The sequence below is a fragment of the Leptidea sinapis genome, chromosome 5, assembly GCF_905404315.1.
Source record: "Leptidea sinapis chromosome 5, ilLepSina1.1, whole genome shotgun sequence".
Taxonomy (NCBI): domain Eukaryota; kingdom Metazoa; phylum Arthropoda; class Insecta; order Lepidoptera; family Pieridae; genus Leptidea; species Leptidea sinapis.
Genome location: NC_066269.1, coordinates 5898713 through 5908370, shown reverse-complemented (window position 1 = coordinate 5908370; position 9658 = coordinate 5898713). Strand labels below are relative to the sequence as shown.

General features: G+C 34.5%; 1 long non-coding RNA gene across 1 annotated transcript; it reads right to left on the bottom strand.

The window, feature by feature from the left end:
* Positions 1-859: 859 nt before the first annotated feature.
* LOC126964601 (uncharacterized) lies at positions 860-9366 on the bottom strand. The gene is made up of 3 exons (XR_007729393.1): positions 9336-9366; positions 9141-9259; positions 860-1071 (listed from the first exon to the last, which is right to left on the bottom strand). It is a non-coding gene; the product is annotated as an uncharacterized LOC126964601 (long non-coding RNA).
* Between the last annotated feature and the right edge of the window lie 292 nt (positions 9367-9658).

Sequence of the window (9658 nt, the reverse complement as noted above, 5' to 3'; positions counted from 1 at the left end):
GAAAATAAAATTTTATTCTATTCTAATCTACTTAAAAGGTCGCAAAAAGGGTGATGCCCATCCCCCAAGAAGGCAAAAACACACGTAGTTTCCCGGGTGCACCGCGGTTGGCGCTCAAGACCCCACTAGCCATTCATCCTCTAGGTACCTATCCCACCAGGCATTTTCTTTCTCATGGTCCAGGCGGGTGATGCCCAGTCTCCCGATTGAAAAGTGGTTACAGTATGGATGGATCAATCCTACCAACTTCTTGTCAAACTTATTAGGCCTTCCTGCTGGGTTATTTGACTCCTGCCTGAGACTTGGCATTGTAATTACTTTAAATTGCGCCGAATTCCACCTTCACACGACACGCCACAAATAAACATATGATAACCACCATCTGGATTTGTGGCGGTCCTCCACAGTGCCGTTTTTAAGGAGCTTTGTGAAATGAGCTTCCTTGTGCATTGTGTCCGGGACGATACGACATGAGTACCTTCAAAAAAAGCGAAAGGAATGTGTACTCCTTAATGGCTAGCAACGCTTCTGCGATTCCTCTGGTGTTGCAAGAAAATGTGGACGGCGGTGATCACTTAACACCAGGTGACCCGTACGCTCGTCTGTCCTCCTTTTCCATAGAAATAGCACCACCCAGGGGGTATGTATGGAGTGTACAAATAAAAAATAATAATTTAATTTTTTCAACGCTATTTATTATACGAGTCGTGTATAACTTTAACAATAAAAATGTACAAAAATATGGCAGTGGGCATCAGATATTGAACTCGATTAGTTAGTGTGCAGCGGATGCCACGCTCCACACTCATCATGTCAGTATATACAGCTTAATTATTATTAAGGACATCAGTCATTTATATCCGGGCGACGGGTGTTTTTGGGACGGAGTCACCTTCCGCGTGGAAGCCTGTCTCGTCAGCCCAGTAGTTGATGGTCTCGGTCTTGCCTTCATTATTGACGTAGGAGTAAGATCCGCGGACGACCACCACGTTGTGAGGCTTGTTGTCTTCGTCAAGAGTCTCCCTCAGCTCTCCAGTTTCACTGCGGGATGAACCGTCATCGGTTTCATAGCTGAAAAAGAATTAAATTTTTACATTTGGATAGTATTTCACCAATGCGAGGCTCCTTTCTACAGCATGCCAGCTCGATTATGGGTACCGCAACGGCGCCTATTTCTGCCGTGAAGCAGTAATTTGTAAGCATTACTGTGTTTGGGTCTAAAGGGCGCCGTAGCTAGTGAAATTACTGGGCAGATATATGTCTCAAGGTGACGAGCGCAATTGTAGTGCCGTGCAGAATTTTTGTTTTTATTTTTGGAATCCTGAGCGGTACTGCATTATAATGGGCGGGACGTATCAATTACCATCATCACGCCATGAACGTTCTGCTCATCACGTCCCTTATTTTCATAAAAAAAGTAAACTCTTTAAAAGATGAAATAATGTAATAGTATCGAATGTCCTTTCAAGTCGTCTGCAATATGCCAGTTACTAAGCTGTGAAACGTCGGGATCGACAAAAAATATGTACCTATTGTATATGTACCTACCAAAACAATTGGCCAAACGCCAATCGTTTTGGTACATAAACTTGTAAATGAATATTATTTCCACGATAATTAAAACTTATTATATGTTTTGTGGCGATACTAAAGATCCCTGAAAAACAATGAAAAGTTTGGAAAGTATAGATATGTAAAGGGGCCCATCATATTGTAACGAATAGATAGATTATAATTAACAGTTTCAAAATAGATTAAAACAAGTAATATTCGCTTCGAAATGAGTAATTTTACATAACAGCAGCACTGATTGGTAACATTCAAATATGGCGTCTTATTGTAGTTTGTATTCTAAAATATCTTTGCGTTACTCATTTTATATATTTGTATAAAAGAAGAAATAAAATGAATGTTTTTTTTTTAACAAAAGTAAATTATTGGGCGTTTGATAACGTAAAATGGGCATTCTCCTTCTTATTGTTAAGCACAACATTTTTGATAATGTTATGTAGTTTGAAATTTACACAATATTGTACAAAAACTTTGTGTTCTCCCCGACCGCAGCTCTTTGACTGTGAATTATGAGTTACGACACTTTTATTTATAAATTTTCCAGCTAACCCAACATAATAACATTGCCGGAAGCTGCTGGAAGAATACTGTTTCAACTCAAGAATGCTATTTTTTCAAGGGAGCTGATTGAAGTCTTCTGAATATTACAATTTTCTATAAAACAATGTCACAATTTGGATTAAGACAATAACACGTATTAATATAGAGTCATAAGGCGAATTTGACCACAATAGTGGTCAAATTTATAAAAAGTTATGTTACTAAACCTAGAACTAGGACATACAATGTCATATTAAGTCTTATGACCTAAAAATATACCTACAAAATTTAAGAATAAACAATAAAATTAGGATTTTGGAGGTCGCTTTGATACCTATTCTTCTAGGATACCACTTTTATATAGAAACTTACATAATACCACTGTACTTTTACAAAAACTAGTAAGAAAATTAACACCTTATTGATGTTTTCTTACCTTCTGTCTGATTCTTGAAGTACTTACTAATTTTATAATAATACTTGACTTAACCTGGTTGAGCCTTATACTAAAATAGACCGTTAAACTTAAAATGTTAAGGTTTACATTGTATGGAGATCAACTTGGAATCAAAAGTAATGCATCAAAAATTTAATTAATAACATTAAATCACATTCTTAAGATTTCGTAGAATAGTCAGTGATATTCAAGAATAATGTTTTTTTCAAGAGTCCAAGCAGTCCTTTTTTCTTTTTCTTGTAAAAGAGATAGTCACGGTAATATTATTCTGGAAATTTTTGGTCTTCTTACCTTTGGTCTTCTTAACTATTTTGAAATTCTCGTGATCACAGGAAGTTTTTTATAAGGTGTTATTTAGGGTGTCTAACATTTCAACTTTTAAAATTTTATATCAGTTAATTTCACGACTTCTTTAACACAGTTTTTTGAAAAATTGTGTCCAATAGCTGTTGCTAACTTTTCAACATCATTTAAAAGTCTGAATTGTACATTTCTTATACCTTGTAGGGATTATCATTTATATGTTATTGATCTAGTGTATATACACCGGATCAATAAGGTTTGATAAGGTATCACAAATATTAAAATACTAATTTAAAGATTAATTTGCGAAAAAAAATCAAATTCACCAAATTAAAAAAATACTAATATTAAAATGAGACAGATACACCGCGCAAATCAAAAACTATTTGTTACTATAATTAATTATATTAACATCATTTTTATTTTGATATCATAATATGGATACGCTTAATTTATAATATTTATTAATATTGATTGTAATTACCTGAATACATATGGGCCTTCAGGTTTTTGGTCGAATTCAGAGCGGAGGATCTTTGGTGGTTCCTTCTCGCCAACTGGGACGGCAGCGGTGATAGCCACGAAGGCAAGGACGACGATGAGCTAAACAAAAAAAATTAAAATTAAAAAAAAACTAATTTATTTTAACAAATTTAAAATCACTACAATTTTACGTACGAATTTCATATTGAATGGTTTGGTTTCGCAGCTAGTAGGCAACTGATGCTTAATCGCTCGGAGCGAATTCTTTTATACATTTCTCTCGGCTTCGTCTAACGCAACATCTTCATAGTAGACAATCCGGCTCCTGGCAACATCCTTGTGCCCCAACTCTTCGGCATCTCCGAGCTGCAATAGCTGATGTCGCTTATTTCCTACGTTTTATACTACAAAGCTTCTTTCGGGCGTCCCTAGAGGCATTATTTTTTATTAAGTTACCTTCATTATATTCACGCCTCAAGTCATTACGATCTCGAAACCTAACATAAAAGGTTATTAAATAATTTAGTAATCCTGAAGTTGTTTGCAAAGCTCTGTAAAGAAAAATGATGAAATAAGAAATTAGCATAACCAACTTGTGTTTTTAAATTTGAGGCGAGGTAATACAGGTCGGTGATATTTGAAAACGAGTACCACCCGTAGTTAAGTGTAACAGTATATAAATGACAGTATGTTAAAATCAGATTTCTTTTTATTATTTTTGCAAACAGATTGTAATAATTTCTTCCTAAAGTTATAGTTAAATTATAACTTGAATAAGATTTTAAAATCAAATCAACTACAAAGTTCCTAATCTACTAAGTTATTTCACTTAGTTAATTAAAAAATAACGAAAGTCTCGAATCGAAAACATCTTTGTTTATTAAAAGGATTTTACCAATACATTGTATATTAAGTGGATTTTACCATTCTTTCATTTCAACTGAAGTGGTGGTGAATGTAATTTCTTTCACCTAAATGAATAAAGCGATTTTTGATTTGATTTTAAACTTTTTCTTATCTTTTTACTTAATATTTATAAATCCAGTGTCCTGATATTTGTTTTCAGTCAACTTCTAAATTATTCAACGGATTTTAATGGGAATTACTTCATGGAGTGCAGTTTAGTGCAACTTGAGAGATAGAATAGTTTTTATTTCGGTTTGGGACCCATAATTATTTTTATTTACCTAATATTTGTTTTGTATGGACATATTTTCTATGAGAGAATTTATTGACGCACGGTTTGACAGTTCTGCTGTGAAACAATTTCATCATAACAACAGGGAGCGCATTTTAAGAAATAATTCTTGATGTTATGAAATATTATTGCTCAAATCAGTAAAAAACAGTATATTTTTTTCGGTGCAGAACGTCTGTCGGGATAGTAAAGGTATAAGCTTATAGACAGCATATAAGAATAAATAAGAGATGCATAATATAGTTTATAACGCATTTATTAAAAACGGAAAGAGACGTGTTAATGGACACATTATTTCTAAAGTATATGGAAATAAAAACAAATTGTCCATGTTCCAAAAGCTAGATTGTAAAGACAATGATAACATCTACATTAGCAATAAAATTATCAACATAAAAAAAAATACGGGTTGCACTCCGTGAGTTTCGGTAGAGTGAAAACTTGAACATCACCGTTATGCATTTTTGAATGCAATGGTTACGGAATAATTTTGCACGAATTGCTTTATTTATCGGAATCTAGTACTTTTACTAGCATTTATGTGTTTTAATACAATACACAATAAATTACTATTTATTTTACATATTTTATGTTACACATTTATATTATTTTACATTAAAAAGTTTATCTCTCAGAAAAATCAACTTAGGTACTTCCATGAATAATTTCAGGACACCAACGAACAACAACAACGGGTCAGCACTTGTTTAATAATTTTAAGATGTGCATTGTGTATGAACCTCTAAACTGCATAATTATGAAGACCTGGTGCATGTTGCTAGGACGACACATGATTTCAACCGCTATGAAAGAGACACGGAGCATGTATTTATATTCTCCTGGTGTCTATGCAGTAATTTAAGATATACTCGCGTCATACAACAGACAATCTCTTCTTCAACTATGTTTGCCTGGTACCAAAATACTGCATAAAATAGTACATGACGCGAGTTTTACATTTTATACCCATCCTAAGAAAGGTGCTCACTTATAACGCCGCTAAAGAAGTTTTCACTTCAAAAATTTGTTATTTTGTGTTAAATGTAATTTACATTATTATACAACTAAGCAAGCTAATGACAACCACAAAAATATTCTGTTAATTTCGATAAAATATAGGATGAACAAATAAATATTAATAATTACTTCGACGCCATTTATTATACGAGTCGTGTATAACTTCGTTTTGGATTTGTTATGTGATCTCTTTGGCGAGGTTGTTTCCTCTGTCCTGAAGCCTTAAATGCAGTATTTCTTATTTCACTGGAATATGCCCTAATAAGTTACTTCTTCGTCTCTCAAACATCTAGCATGTTTGTTGAACTAGGGTCTTATTTGTGTTTTTTTTTTTGTTTTTCAATTTCAATACCCATGTTGTTCCCACGAAAATACTTCGATTTAAAACGTAGCAAGAAGCGTGACCTCCAATCCCCAAGAAGGCAAATACTCACGAGGTTTGCCAGGTGCATGGCGGTTGACGCTCACGATTAGTACCCCACTAGCCATTCATCATCTAGGTACCTATCTCACCATAGGATTGTAATTTTTGAAAAGGGATTGTCTTTCTTATGCTCCAGGAGGGTGAAAACAAGACTCCCGATTGCTAAGTAGTTGCAGGATGGATTGATCATTCCTACCTACTTCTTGTTAATCTAGTTAGAACTTGCTGGGTTATTTGACCCCCGCCTGAGACTTGGCATTGTAATTACTTTAAATTGCGCCGACTTCCACCTTCGCATGCCACGCCACAAATAAGGATATCATCTCCACCATCTGGATGTGTGGCGGTCCTCCACAATGCGGATTTCAAGGAGCTTTCTTCCACGTACTACAAAGCTGTGGGGGGAATGAGCTTCCTTGTGCGGTGTTTCCTTAATGGCCGGCAACGCTCCTGTGATTCTTCTGATGTTGCAAAAGAATGTGATCGGCAGTGCTAACTTAACAACAGATGATCCATACGCTCGTTTGTCCTCCTTTTCCATAAAAAAAGCACCGCCCTGGGGGTATGTATGGGGTATGTACAAATAAAAAATAATAATCTAATTACTTCAACGCTATTTATTATACGAGTCGTGTATAACTTCAACAATAAAAATGTACAAAAATATGGCAGTGGGCATCAGATATTGAACTCGATTAGTTAGTATGCAGCGGATGCCACGCCCCATACTCATCATGTCAGTATATACAGCTTAATTATTATCAAGGGCATCAGTCATTTATCTCCGGGCGACGGGTGTTTTTGGGACGGAATCACCTTCCGCGTGGAAGCCTGTCTCGTCAGCCCAGTAGTTGATGGTCTCGATCTTGCCGTCACTGTTGACGTAGGAGAAAGCTCCGCGGACTACAACCACGTTGTGAGGCTTGTTGTCTTCGTCAAGGGTTTCCTTCAGCTCTCCAGTTTCACTGCGGGATGAACCGTCTTCGGTTTCATAGCTGAAAAGGAATTAAATTTTTATATGTGGATAGTATGGATGCCGGCTAGATTATGGGTACCGCAACGGCGCCTATCTCTGCCGTGAAGCAGTAATGTGTAAGCATTACTGTGTTTAGTTCTGAAGGGCGCCGTAGTTAGTGAAATTACTGTTTCAATGTGACGAGCGCAATTGAGATTTAAGAATCCTGAGCGGCACTGCTTTTTAATGGGCATGTCGTATTAATTACCATTAGCTGAACGTCCTGCTCATCTCGTCCCAAAATTTCATAAAAAAAATATACTTTTAAAAAGATTAAATAGTGTACTACTCTCGACTGTCCTTTCAAGTCGCCTTCAAAATTCCGGTTCGTAAGCTAGCTAAAAGTCTGGATAGATATATATATGTATTTGACTACTAAACTTAAAGACTTATGGCTCATGCGTCATTCGGTCAGTTGACCAAATGGTTAAAGCATTGAAGCGTATCCTATGAGGCACTGGTCAGAATCGCGCAAAGTCATAAAAAATATTGGTACATAAACTTGTAAATGAATATTATTTCCACGACAATTAATACTTTTCATATGTTTTGTGGCGGTACTTAGAATCACTGAAAAACAATCGAAAGCTTGGAAATACTCTGAGTCTAAAGATTGAGAGATGTTTGTTTCATCAGGAGTGCCCTGTTAGTGTCCTGGTTAAAATGTGTAAGTTTTCCCTACTTAGCCGTACTGCCAGCATTCTTATTAAAGGTTTGGATTTGGGTTTTGGAATGGATTAAGCCCGGTGTGTTGCTCCAGAGTTTATTACACTCTTGTGAACATGATGTGTCAAGGGTTGATTTAACAAGACTCCTTGGGACACCACCGAAGGCTTGGAAAGTATAGATACGTAAAGTGGCGTGTACGTTTACGTATGTATAGGGGTGGGCCCCTTTACGTATCTATACTTTCCAAGCCATATCATATTGTAACAAATAGATTATCATTAACAGGTTCAAAATAGATTGAACCAAGTAATTCGCTTCGTAATTAGTAATTGGCAGCACTGATTTGTAACAATCAAATATGTGTCTTATTGTACTTTGTATTGTAAAATATTGCGTTGCGTTACTCATTTTATGTGTAAAAGTGTAAAAAATATTTTTTGATATACTATTATTTTTAGAGAAGAAAAAATATGAAGTTTTTATTTAAATAAAAGTAAATTATTATGCGTTTGATAACGTTAAATGGGCATTCCCCTTCGTATTGCTAAAGACAACATTTTTGATAAAGTTATGTAGTTTTAAATTTACACAATATTGTACAAAAACATTGTGTTCTCCCCGGCCGCAGCTCTTTGACTGTGGATTATGACTTATGACACTTTTCCTTATAAATTATCCAGCTAAGCCAACATAATATGTTGTTCTTTTGTTAATAAAAAAAACAGTTTTTATTAAAATTAAAATTACTTGTGAAAATCTAAACAGTTCCTAATAAAACAAACGTTAGTATTTCTGAATGATCCATAATCTTTTAAAGTGGACTGTGTTATATTTTATAATAAACTTCCAGAATATTCAAACATTACCGATTAAAAAAATTTAATGTATCGTAAAAAATAAATCAACATTTAAGGCCTAATATTTTAATCTTTCACATTATTATTATAATGTGAAAGATTATTTGAATGATAAAGATAGTTGGAATTAATGTTTCTAAAATTGTTAATGAATCTTGTTACACTAATTTGAATATTATTCTAACTTTTATACTTCATCCTGAGTTGCACTAAATAACTTTTAAAGTTTTACAGTGAATATTTTTTTGAATTTGAATTTGAATATAATATCCATTAATAAGGATATTAAATAAAAAATCGGCAAAGTAGGGGAGCTCGCTTAATATTTAATAAAAAAATTGCTGAAATCCCGAAGCCCTAGGCTAAAGGTGGGAATTATTATGTCTTCAGTTGTAGCATTAATAATTAAAGTCATACTTAAGAGATATTTCTAAATGGAAATTTTGTCTCTATAAGAATTATACTTCGAAGCACTTATTAAAAAGTATTAAATATCTCAAGTCTATCTATATTTATTATATATATAACTAATAATATAAATTAGGTAATGTTATATATATAACATTACCTAATTTATAATAGTTGTTGATATTGATTGTAATTACCTGAACACATATGGGCCTTCAGGTTTTTGGTCGAATTCAGAGCGGAGGATCTTTGTTGGTTCCTTCTCGCCAACTGGGACGGCAGCGGCGATAGCCACGAAGGCAAGCACGACGATGAGCTACACAAAAGAAATTAAAATTTAAATAAAATTTAATTTATTTTAACAAATTTAAATTCACTACAATTTTACGTACGAATTTCATATTGATTGGTTTGGTTTCGCAGCTAGTAGGCAACTGATGCTTAATTGCTCGGAGCGAATTCTTTTATACATTTCTCTCGGCTTCGTCTAACGCAATATCTTTACAGTAGGCAATCCGGCTCCCGGCATAATCCTTGTGCCCCAACTCGTCATCTCCGAGCTGCAATAGCAATAGCTGATATCGCTTATTTCCTACGTTTTATACTATAAAGCTTCTTTCGGGCGTCCCTATAGGTATTATTTTTTATTAAGTAACCTTCATTATATTCACGCCACAAGTCATTACGATCTCGAAACCTAACATAAAAAGGATAT